The following is a 9921-nucleotide window of genomic DNA, read 5'->3' as shown; positions in this document are numbered from 1 at the left end:
GCAGTCTTGTAGTGTAGTGCAGCATTCCTCTTCGAAGCTTCGTTGTTTTTGCACGTGTCTGTAACAGGTAAGATTATATTATCTTTAAATATTACATTAAATTGTCTTTCGGATGTTGAAAGTACAAAAAACAGAAAGAATAGCCGAAGAGAAGTCTGGATCCCTGATTTCTGACATTAATTCGAGGTTTTCCTTGCCAATGTCAAAGCAGTGTTGCTTTTATAATTACAGAAAGGTCGATCAATGTTAATATATGATTTCTCAATATCAACCAACAGAGATCATCAGCAGAGTGTTTCCATCCAACTATCCTTCAATATCTGGTTGTTAGTTTGGTGAGTAAAAGAATAAAAACTCTACTTCTTTTTTATAATTAAATATACTTTGATTAGAGTTTGATTAGATTACATAATTAGAATGCAAGTAGTTTTTACATAACTACATACATATATCAGCATTTTTTATTATGATTAATAATATCAGTATTTGTGAATAAATATCAATTATTTTATTGCATTGTTCAAAATTAGAGTCTCTTATTTAAAATAGAATTATTTTTGAACTTTTTATTGTCCTCGTTGAATGCAATTTTATTAACATAGAAAAAATATGGTCCCAATATAACAGTTTTTCACATAATGATTTGGTTGAAGAATAAAGATACATATTTTGTTAGTTCTTTTATACTTCATTATTATTTCTCTGTATTTATATTTTATGGTTATTGTATTATATTATATTATATGTATTATATTTATACATTTTGCTTAATATAATCTTCACTTAAATGTAAGGGTAAGTACAGTGTTCATACTTATGTCAATTTATTTACAATTAGCTGTGGCCTTCTAATATTTATGACAAGGCACAGATATGTTATATAAATAACAAGAGGAGACAGGGGAGATTAATAGATTTTTAAAAAAGCAGCATTTTAGGCAAAATAAACAAAATTTCAGTCATCCTGTATTACACAGCCAAACAAAATCAGAATAATCACTCATTTGTTCATATCGATTGAGAGCATTTTATAAAATAACATGTAGTTTTCTATTGTACATTCAGCAGATAATACAAGAGTATATCAAGCTTTCCTATCCTATAAATTTATGTTATATTTAATGTAGTAGTATTAATACAATAGTATTAAATATAAGTTTGATGCCAGAGAGAAAGATGGTAAGACAGTTATATTTTGTTGATTAATTGTAAGGAGAAGCTTTTCATTTGCTTTTTGTGTACACAGAATGTTGTTAATTGTGATTTGTTCTATATCTTCCTACAAGATTTGTATCCTTTTTAATCAAACCATGGCTTATTTCTCTTGATCTGTGCCTTATCTCCTTTTTTTATGCATTATTATCGCTAATCAACAGATCTGTTTGTGCCTATTTTCATTTTTGCAATTATGTTGTTATTGAAAGTTTTTATTGGTCCTTCAGTCATTGTTACTGAGTTTGCTAATATGTTTAAATATTGATTATACTTTATATTATTTCAAATGAGTCTTCCATTCACTGTGTCAACTTCATCTTTTGCATTGTCCTTCACTTTATTGATTTTCCATTTGATTTTTATTGATAAATGAAATTTCCATTAATATTATTTAAATACCTGCTTTTTCTTGAAACGTGATTGTATCTATCTAGTATTATCAAGCCAATTTATTCCTGTACAATTTAGTGCAATATCTTTTGCTTTTTTGCTGTGTGTTAAATTTGTTCTTTCTGTTACTAATTCTTCTATACTTGATTATGGTTATTGATTTGCGAGGTAAAATCTCCACAAAGTATTATGAGCTTATTGAATTTTTCTTTATTTTTGATCAGTATTTCCTACAATATTTTTACTAGCTGGTGAAATTTCTATGCTTTTTTGGTTGAATATAATTTTTGTACGTATTAACATTTTGCTTATGCATACATTGCACATAAGTGTCAGAATTTATATCTAAAATAATATGTTCTTAAATATTGTTAAGCAAAATCATGCCATAGGAAAGTGTTATTAAAGTAATATCCCCCTTTATTTATTACATAATTACAATAATATAAAAAGGTAATACAAGATGGGTGTTGCTAAAAAAGTACATTATTTAATTTTTTCGCTTGTATTTATTATATGAACGTTTCCGTTACGGTTAGTATTAAAGTTGTGAAACACTTCAAAACTTCCAGAAATGGCGGTGATTGGTTGTTCCATTCGGCGTGCTGACATTTCGCCCAATCAGATTCGTCGCTGTGTGGGTGAGTGCACAGACTTGTAGCGTCGTGCAGCATTCCTCTTCGAAGCATCGTCCGTTTTGCACGCTTCTACAGCAGGTGAGATTAAATTATCTTCGAATATTAAAATAAATTGTCTTTCGGGTGTTGAAAATACAAAAAAGAGAAAGAATAGCCGAAGAGAAGTCTAACTCTTTGTTTTTTGACATTAATTCGACGTTTTCTTCAAAAATACGTGAGATGAAATTTTTTGCTCTTGCCGTGAATGCATAATGAAATTAGAACAGTAGAATTTGAATTATTTTCTCTTTATATCAATAATTTCTCGAATATTATTGCATTTTTTCATGTTTTTAGTACATTTTTCCCATTATTTATTGTTATATATCGTGATAATTGATTTTCTCGTTTTTTACTATTACGCCGATATAAATACGAATTAAAATAGAATTTTCTTCATTTATTCTGCTTTTATATCAATAATTTTTTAAGCATCATTGATATCTTATGTTATTTTCTGCTTTATTTTCTATATTTTGGTGTTTTAAGTTGAGAAAAGTAATCTTGACTTTATTTCAATATGGCGTCGATAATCTTCGATACTTTATAGCGGGAAATTCAAATTTCTCACTTATTCCAGCCATTGTTCAAGATTAAAAAATATTTATTCAAAAATTTATGTTTTGAGGATATGGAGATTTTTTGAAATTATGATTGATTGATTGAATATATATCATGTACCACTGAAGTAAATTAAAAATGGCACAAATGTAATATTATTGTTTTTTAATTACAGAATTATCAACCAATGCCAGTATGCCAACAATCTACCTACTATACTACTCTATAACATCAATCTGCTAAGGAGACCATTTGCCGAGGAGACCATTTGCCGAGGGGACCATTTGCTGAGGAGACCATCCGCTGGGTGTTTTCGTCTACCTTTCTTCCAATAGCTGCTCACCGGTTCGGTGAGTCCCAAGAATTAAAAATTTTATTCTTATTTTAAGTGAGCATAGTGACCCATGAGTGAATGTATACTCATGGAGTATACATATATATTACATATATTTCATATCTTTTTTCATTTTTATATTGTTATATTTCTTAGTTCAGGCTAGGGTCTTCTTGTCTCTTTTTAAAAAATAGTTTGTAGAATAGAAGTCGGATGACCCTCCGACTTCACAAATAAAATATAACTTTTAAAATAGTTTTTTAATTAAAGGAAATTTAAATTTTGATAATGTATACAAAATTTGTATATTTTATATGCAGTAAATATGACGTAGATTTGCTACAATACATTGATTATACTATAATATTTCAATGCAGTATATTATTATATTGTCGATTTAAATATGTTTTATGAGCAAGAAGACATTTCGCGACGGTTAGATTCTAACGTCGAAGTAACATTTTCGAATGTACATTTCATGCAACTTAGATAATTTACTTCGACATGCAATCAACCGAGGATGTATTACATGTATATTAATTATTAAATTGCATTTTCAACAGATACAATTTTTGCTTAAAGTAGAGTGATTTTTTTACATATTCGTTTTTTGCTATAATTAAATACAATTTATTTAAAGTTTTTTAATTTCAATGTTTAATAATTGGAGTTTTGTATTTCATACAGAATCATTTTTTAATATTTTATTCTAATTAAGTTCAATCTTATTAATTCAAAGAAAATCATAGTTCTAATATAAGAATGTTTTACATAATAATTTACTTTCAAAATTAAAATGTTTATTAGCCCGTTAGCTTTACTATCGACTAATCTATCATTTTAGCTTAGGATTTTCAGCTTCACACGGTAGGTGTATTATTTCTTTGCCCGTATTCATTACTTATTAGCCTGAGCTCATCAACAAACCCAGGTGTGCGTTGTATGGGTAAGGGCGGTGGGTACGGTTTTAGAATTAAGGAATATTACAGCGATTGACAAACGTATTAGCGTATTTATTATAGCATAAATAATTTTACATTCCAATAAGAGTTTTATATGACACAATACATTAATATTATATTAATAATAATGCAATGTACGCTACGTTGTCAGTCGATTTCAGCAAATGGTACGTACATAAAGTATAAATGTGTGTGTTACAAGCTTGGGTGACGGAGGCGTCCCGGGACGTTCTCTCTAGGGTAGGCTTGCACCCGGGTGTTGTGTGTGAGTACCGTGGAGTGTGTGTGTTGGAATGAATGAATTTTGCTTTTTTAAATATAGGGATAGGCAGGCAGGTAACTTACTTCTGGTGTGTGTGTGATTTAGATGTAAGTAGGAAGGGCCAGGAAAGCAGACCGATCACATTTCTCTTTCGGGTAGGCTTATAGGTCCGGTGAAAAGTCTGCACCTGGGGTAGTATAATCGGAATCAATTACTTTTTAGTTAATTGATTTTGATTAAATCTTGGTCTATACCTAGTATGTAAGCTCGCCCGCGGCTCTAGGCCCGGACGAAAAAGGACTACTTCAATGAAATCTGCTCAAAAATTCCGTTTTTTTTTTGTTGCATGCTTCGGACAGCTATTCTATTTAATAGTTGGTCGTTGTGTACGACACTCATTTTCAATATATTTCTCATTTTTATGGAATCTTTGAGCTGACTCATTGAGTAGTCGAAGAAAGAAGATCGTCGTGGGACATCGTGGGACATCATCGCACATCACCAAAGGATGTCTTTCCTTCTTTTTATGGAAAGTCATCCTTCAATTCTGATTTAAGTAGATATTAATATCTTTTTCACTACTTTTTGCAGTCACTATGCTCACTAGATATCTGTTGACAATTTAACATGTTCAGTAATAGCACTTAATTAGAAATTCGTCCATCATAGACTATTTCTTTTCTTATACTTTGAAATAACATAAAACAAAGAAATATTACTATAAACTATGCATATTATTATATTATATTATTTTATGGATTTTGTGACAGACTCTGAATTGCAGGTGTTTTAAAACATATGATACAAAATATGATGATAGATATATGTACTTATGTGACTCTGGTAGCGAACATGTTAAATTGCAAATTATATTACATTTTGTCTACAAATGACGTCATCAAGTATAACTACGTCATTGTGAACTGACATTATATGTTGTTTTCCAATCAAATTAAATTAAATCATTTAAATCAAATTAATTGCTACATTAACAAGTAAAGTCACGCGCTTTTTTTAAAATAATTTTTATCGTTATCCTTTTTATCATTTTTTATTAGCTTCCATTTTACTTAAATTTTTAAATTATTGCATTCAAGTAAATTTTAACAATGACAAAACAAGATTTACCTACATAGACGAATAATTTTCTACGATAACCCAACCCTGATAATTACTTGTTCATCAATAAAAATAAAATTATATTATCTAAAAACAATTAAAACATTCAATTTATCACATTTTATTGGTATTGCACTGTACATTTGTATTGTATCAATTGTGTTGTATTTTTTATCGTCTCAAATCACCTTCTATGGGCGGGGGGATGTAGAATACGCCCATAGTATCCCTGCTTGTCGTAAAAGGCGACTAAAAGGGCGCGTCTGTGCCACCGTTAGTAAATTTCAATTTCATATTTCTAATTTTGATCAAGGCATTTGAGCTGTTTTACGAAAATTTGCAGTAGCGGTGCGGCTGAAATTTCATAACGATCATATGCCACACTTACCGAGTGTGATGACGGTGATTAGGAAATAGGGAGTCAACTTAAAATTAGAGAGATAGAACGAGCGACAGCTTAAATTAGAGCCGGTGCTAAGGCGAAAGCTAAGGTGGAAGCTGAAGCTAAGGCTAAGGTGGAAACTAAAGCTAAGGCTAAGGTGAAAACCCAAGCTAAGGCCTAGGTGAAAGCAGAATCCAAAGCCTAGGTGTAAAACTAAAGCTAAGGTGAAAGCGATAGCTAAAGCTAAGGCGAAGGTGATAGCTAAAGCTAAGGCTAAGGTGGAAGCTAAAGCTAAGGCGAAGGCGAAAACTAAGGCGAAAGCTAAAGCTGAGGCTGAGGTGTAGCACGTGATATATTCGCGAGTGTCAACAATGATCGAATTCAATTCGCGGGTAGGAATGCAATTGGCCATACTGATATTCGCATTTCATCGGTATTTGTTATTGAAGACGGTGGCACATTCGCAATTGTTAGGTTAGGTTGCACGGTGCAGAAGAAAAGAAGAATTTGCAATAAAGACGAGGACGATGCGGATGAGAAGAGATTGCTGTAGAACAGCGAAGAAAGCGCGGAAGAAAAGAAAAACTCAACGGAATTGTCAGCGTGACGGAAGAAGAATAGAGATTGTCCCAGAAGAGGAAAGGGTAGGGTGTCCAACGGAGAAGACAATGCAGCACATTTGCAAAAATTGGCCGCTTCAGAAGAGAAGAGGTGAAGAAAGAAGACAAACGGAGAGGAAAGAAGACAAACGGAGAGGAAAGAAGACAAACGGAGAGGAAAGAAGACAAACGGAGAGGAAAGAAGACAAACGGAGAGGAAAGAAGACAAACGGAGAGGAAAGAAGACAAACGGAGAGGAAAGATGACAAACGTAGAGGAAAGAAGACAAACGGAGAAGAAAGAAGACAAACGGAGAAGAAAGAAGACAAACGGAGAGGAAAGAAGACAAACGGAGAGGAAAGAAGACAAACGGAGAGGAAAGATGACAAACGAAGAAGAAAGAAGACAAACGGTGCGGAAAGAAGACAAACGGAGAGGAAAGAAGACAAACGGAGAGGAAAGAAGACAAACGGAGAGGAAAGAAGACAAACGGAGAGGAAAGAAGACAAACGGAGAGGAAAGAAGACAAACGGAGAGGAAAGAAGACAAACGGAGAAGAAAGGAAACAAATGAAGAAGAAAGAAGTGGTTAGGACGCTGCAGTTAGGACGAAGAAGAGTACGCTCTGAAAAATTGAAGCAGGAGACAGGAAAGAAGAAAAATGCTACAATATGGAAGGGAACACGGCAGAAGGGGAGAGAAGAGAAGAAGGTCCATAGCAGCGAATATAGTAGTATCTAATTATTCCTGGTCGTCTTTCTCATTGTCAGTGTAGTTCCATGTAATTCAGAGTTTCATCTACCATCGGCTGATAGGTCCAGTCTCGTCGGTGCCCCGAGAAAAACTTACCGGCAAAATGATTGATTCGGGTTCAAATGATAAGGTAGATGTTAAAGTAGATCAAAAATATCAAACATTATTTTACTGCCCATATATGATAAAAAAGATATTAACCTTACCTACAGTTGTTAACCAAGTACACTCGGACCAAGGCGCACTTTCAAAAGTGTCATAATACACATAACAGATTTATTTAAATTGTGTAAATTCTAACTCAAATCGCTGACCTAGCAAAATTACAAAGTTGTCAGTCGTGACAGAGTGTTCATTTACTATAACGTGAGATTGCAGTTATCGTTGGCAGGCTTTGATTGCCATGATCCACGTGTGTACACTCTTGAAGAGAGTGCGTTGTAAGCGTTCAATCAAAGAGCTGGACTCGCATACCTTGTGGAATTTACTGTTACGCAAATTTAGACGGCTCGAACTGGTCTCTCGAGCAGATTATTTCACCGAACCATACATGATATTTCTGCAATGCGAGGCGTCAACGTGTTACACGTCCTTGCATTTCTCTTGCATCATTAACAACATGTTCTCACGATTTTCCACAACTTTTTCGTAATTCTTCACCCATGGGAAATTGACGTATTAACACTGACAAACAGTGTCACGTGTTTGTGACTTTGATGCTTAACTTTTTATTTCATTATCGTTCACTTGGTTAATTGAATTTAAGAATTAGCACAATGAAACTCTTAAACATAATCCTATTAACTCTGGAATAATAGAATCGAATAATATCCCTTACCCTTTAGATACAAAACAGAACACACAATATTGCGATTGTCATACATAGACTGTCAAAAATGTTCTTACAATAAAAACGTGATATAAAGGTGATATAAACCGCAATCAAAGGAGCTCAACAAGGAAGATTCCCCTTGCCTTTGATTTAAAGCTTCCCGCAGATTGGCTCGTGCCATTTTTCGCCCCTTTTTACGACCCGTCCCGCAATTTGCGTGTCATAAACCAGCCATCTCCAGAAATTCTCAAACGATTTTCCCCAATCCATCGAATCTACCTTCATTTCGAGGAAAGAATTCATGGTCTTGTCGTTTCTTTCGCGATCAATTTCCAAACGTTGCAAAATTAAGAAGAGTAGAATAATCATAGAATAGAAAAAGTCCTCGTTGTAAGGTTGAACAGATCGAAATCTTTCGTGGAGGAATCGTCGACGAAGGAGAAGGAATATCGACTAACGAGCGAAGGCAACGCGGTGACCTCATAAAAAGGTGCATTCGTATTACTAATTGCTTGTTCGATGGTTTGCACCGCCTTCCGAGTAACAAACCGGCAATTTACTCGCCGCGTCACGCGCATCGAACGTCCATGAGCTGAATTCGTCTGCAACGGAAGCCCGACGAACGTCCACTTCCGCCGGTGACGCGAACACTTGGTGAATTTCGTGAACCAGATTTATCGCTACCCAACAGAATCAACAGTACAAAAGGAATGTAACTGTTCCCACTTGCGTGATGCTTGACGTAGATGCAAAAATAGCTAGAGTTTTAGTGACTCATTTTGCAACATGAACTCACTTAGGGTCCGGGACGTGACGACTCGTGGTTCCGGAACACACAGGTGAATGTTTCTATAAATTACATCAAGATTCCGGCGTATCAAGGACTACCAGAATGAGTGCCTGGTTCAAGGTCGGTCGTGATCTTTCTTCGTGGTCTGGTCGCAGAATCTTATCTTTTTAAATTAAATAAAAAGGATCATTCTATCGATATTTTGACTATCATGGTAATCTGGATCATCAGGGATTTTAAAAATTCATTTTTCTACCGATATACTTCCGTTTTGTTAATCTTAAAATGTAGGTATACTGAAAAAACTTGTAGCACTGTTAGTAGTTAATGGAGTACGACGAAGTTCGATCGTGCATTTACATTTCCGCGGATAATCAGGTCGTTCAAAGTCCGAAGATGCAATTAAAGTCAGGGCAAATAGAACATGAGACCGTACATGCAAAATCATCGTGCAAGGTGTTTCTGGTTGCCTTCTTACACGGCCTGGAAATCACGGGCAAAACTCTTCCGCGTGACGGTTGAACGCAAATGACACCTTGATCCAATAAATCGTAACCACTCAATAATCGATACCTGTTTGTACCTGTTCGATGATTTAACCAGAACGCAGAGAAAAAAAAAATATTCGGTTAATGATCGAACGATTTAATTGAATCGACCCATCGATGGTATTGTGGCATTGAAAAGCTGACTATGAATATCGTCTCATGTTGCGAGACTGAGTATTTCATTAATTGCGATGACACAAGGTTGGATTTCAATAAAAAAGCTTGATCGAGTTCATGATAAGATTAATTAAAATCTTTTTTTCTTTTCACATTATTTCATCGGTTGATTCACGATAATTTTTATGTAATTTTGATTAATTAAATTAATTATTAAAGATGAAACAGGGAACCACTAATTAAGGCTATTAAAAGAAACATTACACCGTGTTCCCCTTCGATTTTCCAGTTCGTCCAATGACTAAACCTTTGTTAGACTTTCATAAGGATCCTTATCGTTGATCCGTACAATTAATTTGCCAATTTTATGAGGATACGTCC

At 34.0% G+C, this 9921-nt stretch overlaps 1 protein-coding gene across 2 annotated transcripts in view; it reads left to right on the top strand.

Annotated features, from left to right (window-relative positions):
* LOC114878279 overlaps positions 1–9921 on the top strand; it is a 31047-nt gene continuing 21126 nt past the window's right edge. Inside the window, exons 1-4 of one of the 2 annotated variants that reach the window (XM_029191892.2) lie at positions 1–67; positions 232–335; positions 2178–2321; positions 3019–3193. The gene's annotated coding sequence lies outside the window, so the exon portion shown is untranslated. The remainder of the gene's footprint in view (positions 68–231; positions 336–2177; positions 2322–3018; positions 3194–9921) is intronic. The other variant, XM_029191893.2, reaches the window with a different exon arrangement.

Source organism: Osmia bicornis, chromosome 9, assembly GCF_907164935.1.
Source record: "Osmia bicornis bicornis chromosome 9, iOsmBic2.1, whole genome shotgun sequence".
In the NCBI taxonomy this organism is placed as follows: Eukaryota; Metazoa; Arthropoda; class Insecta; order Hymenoptera; family Megachilidae; genus Osmia; species Osmia bicornis.
The sequence above is the reverse complement of the archived record's forward strand: the minus strand, read 5'-3'. Positions and strand labels throughout refer to the sequence as shown.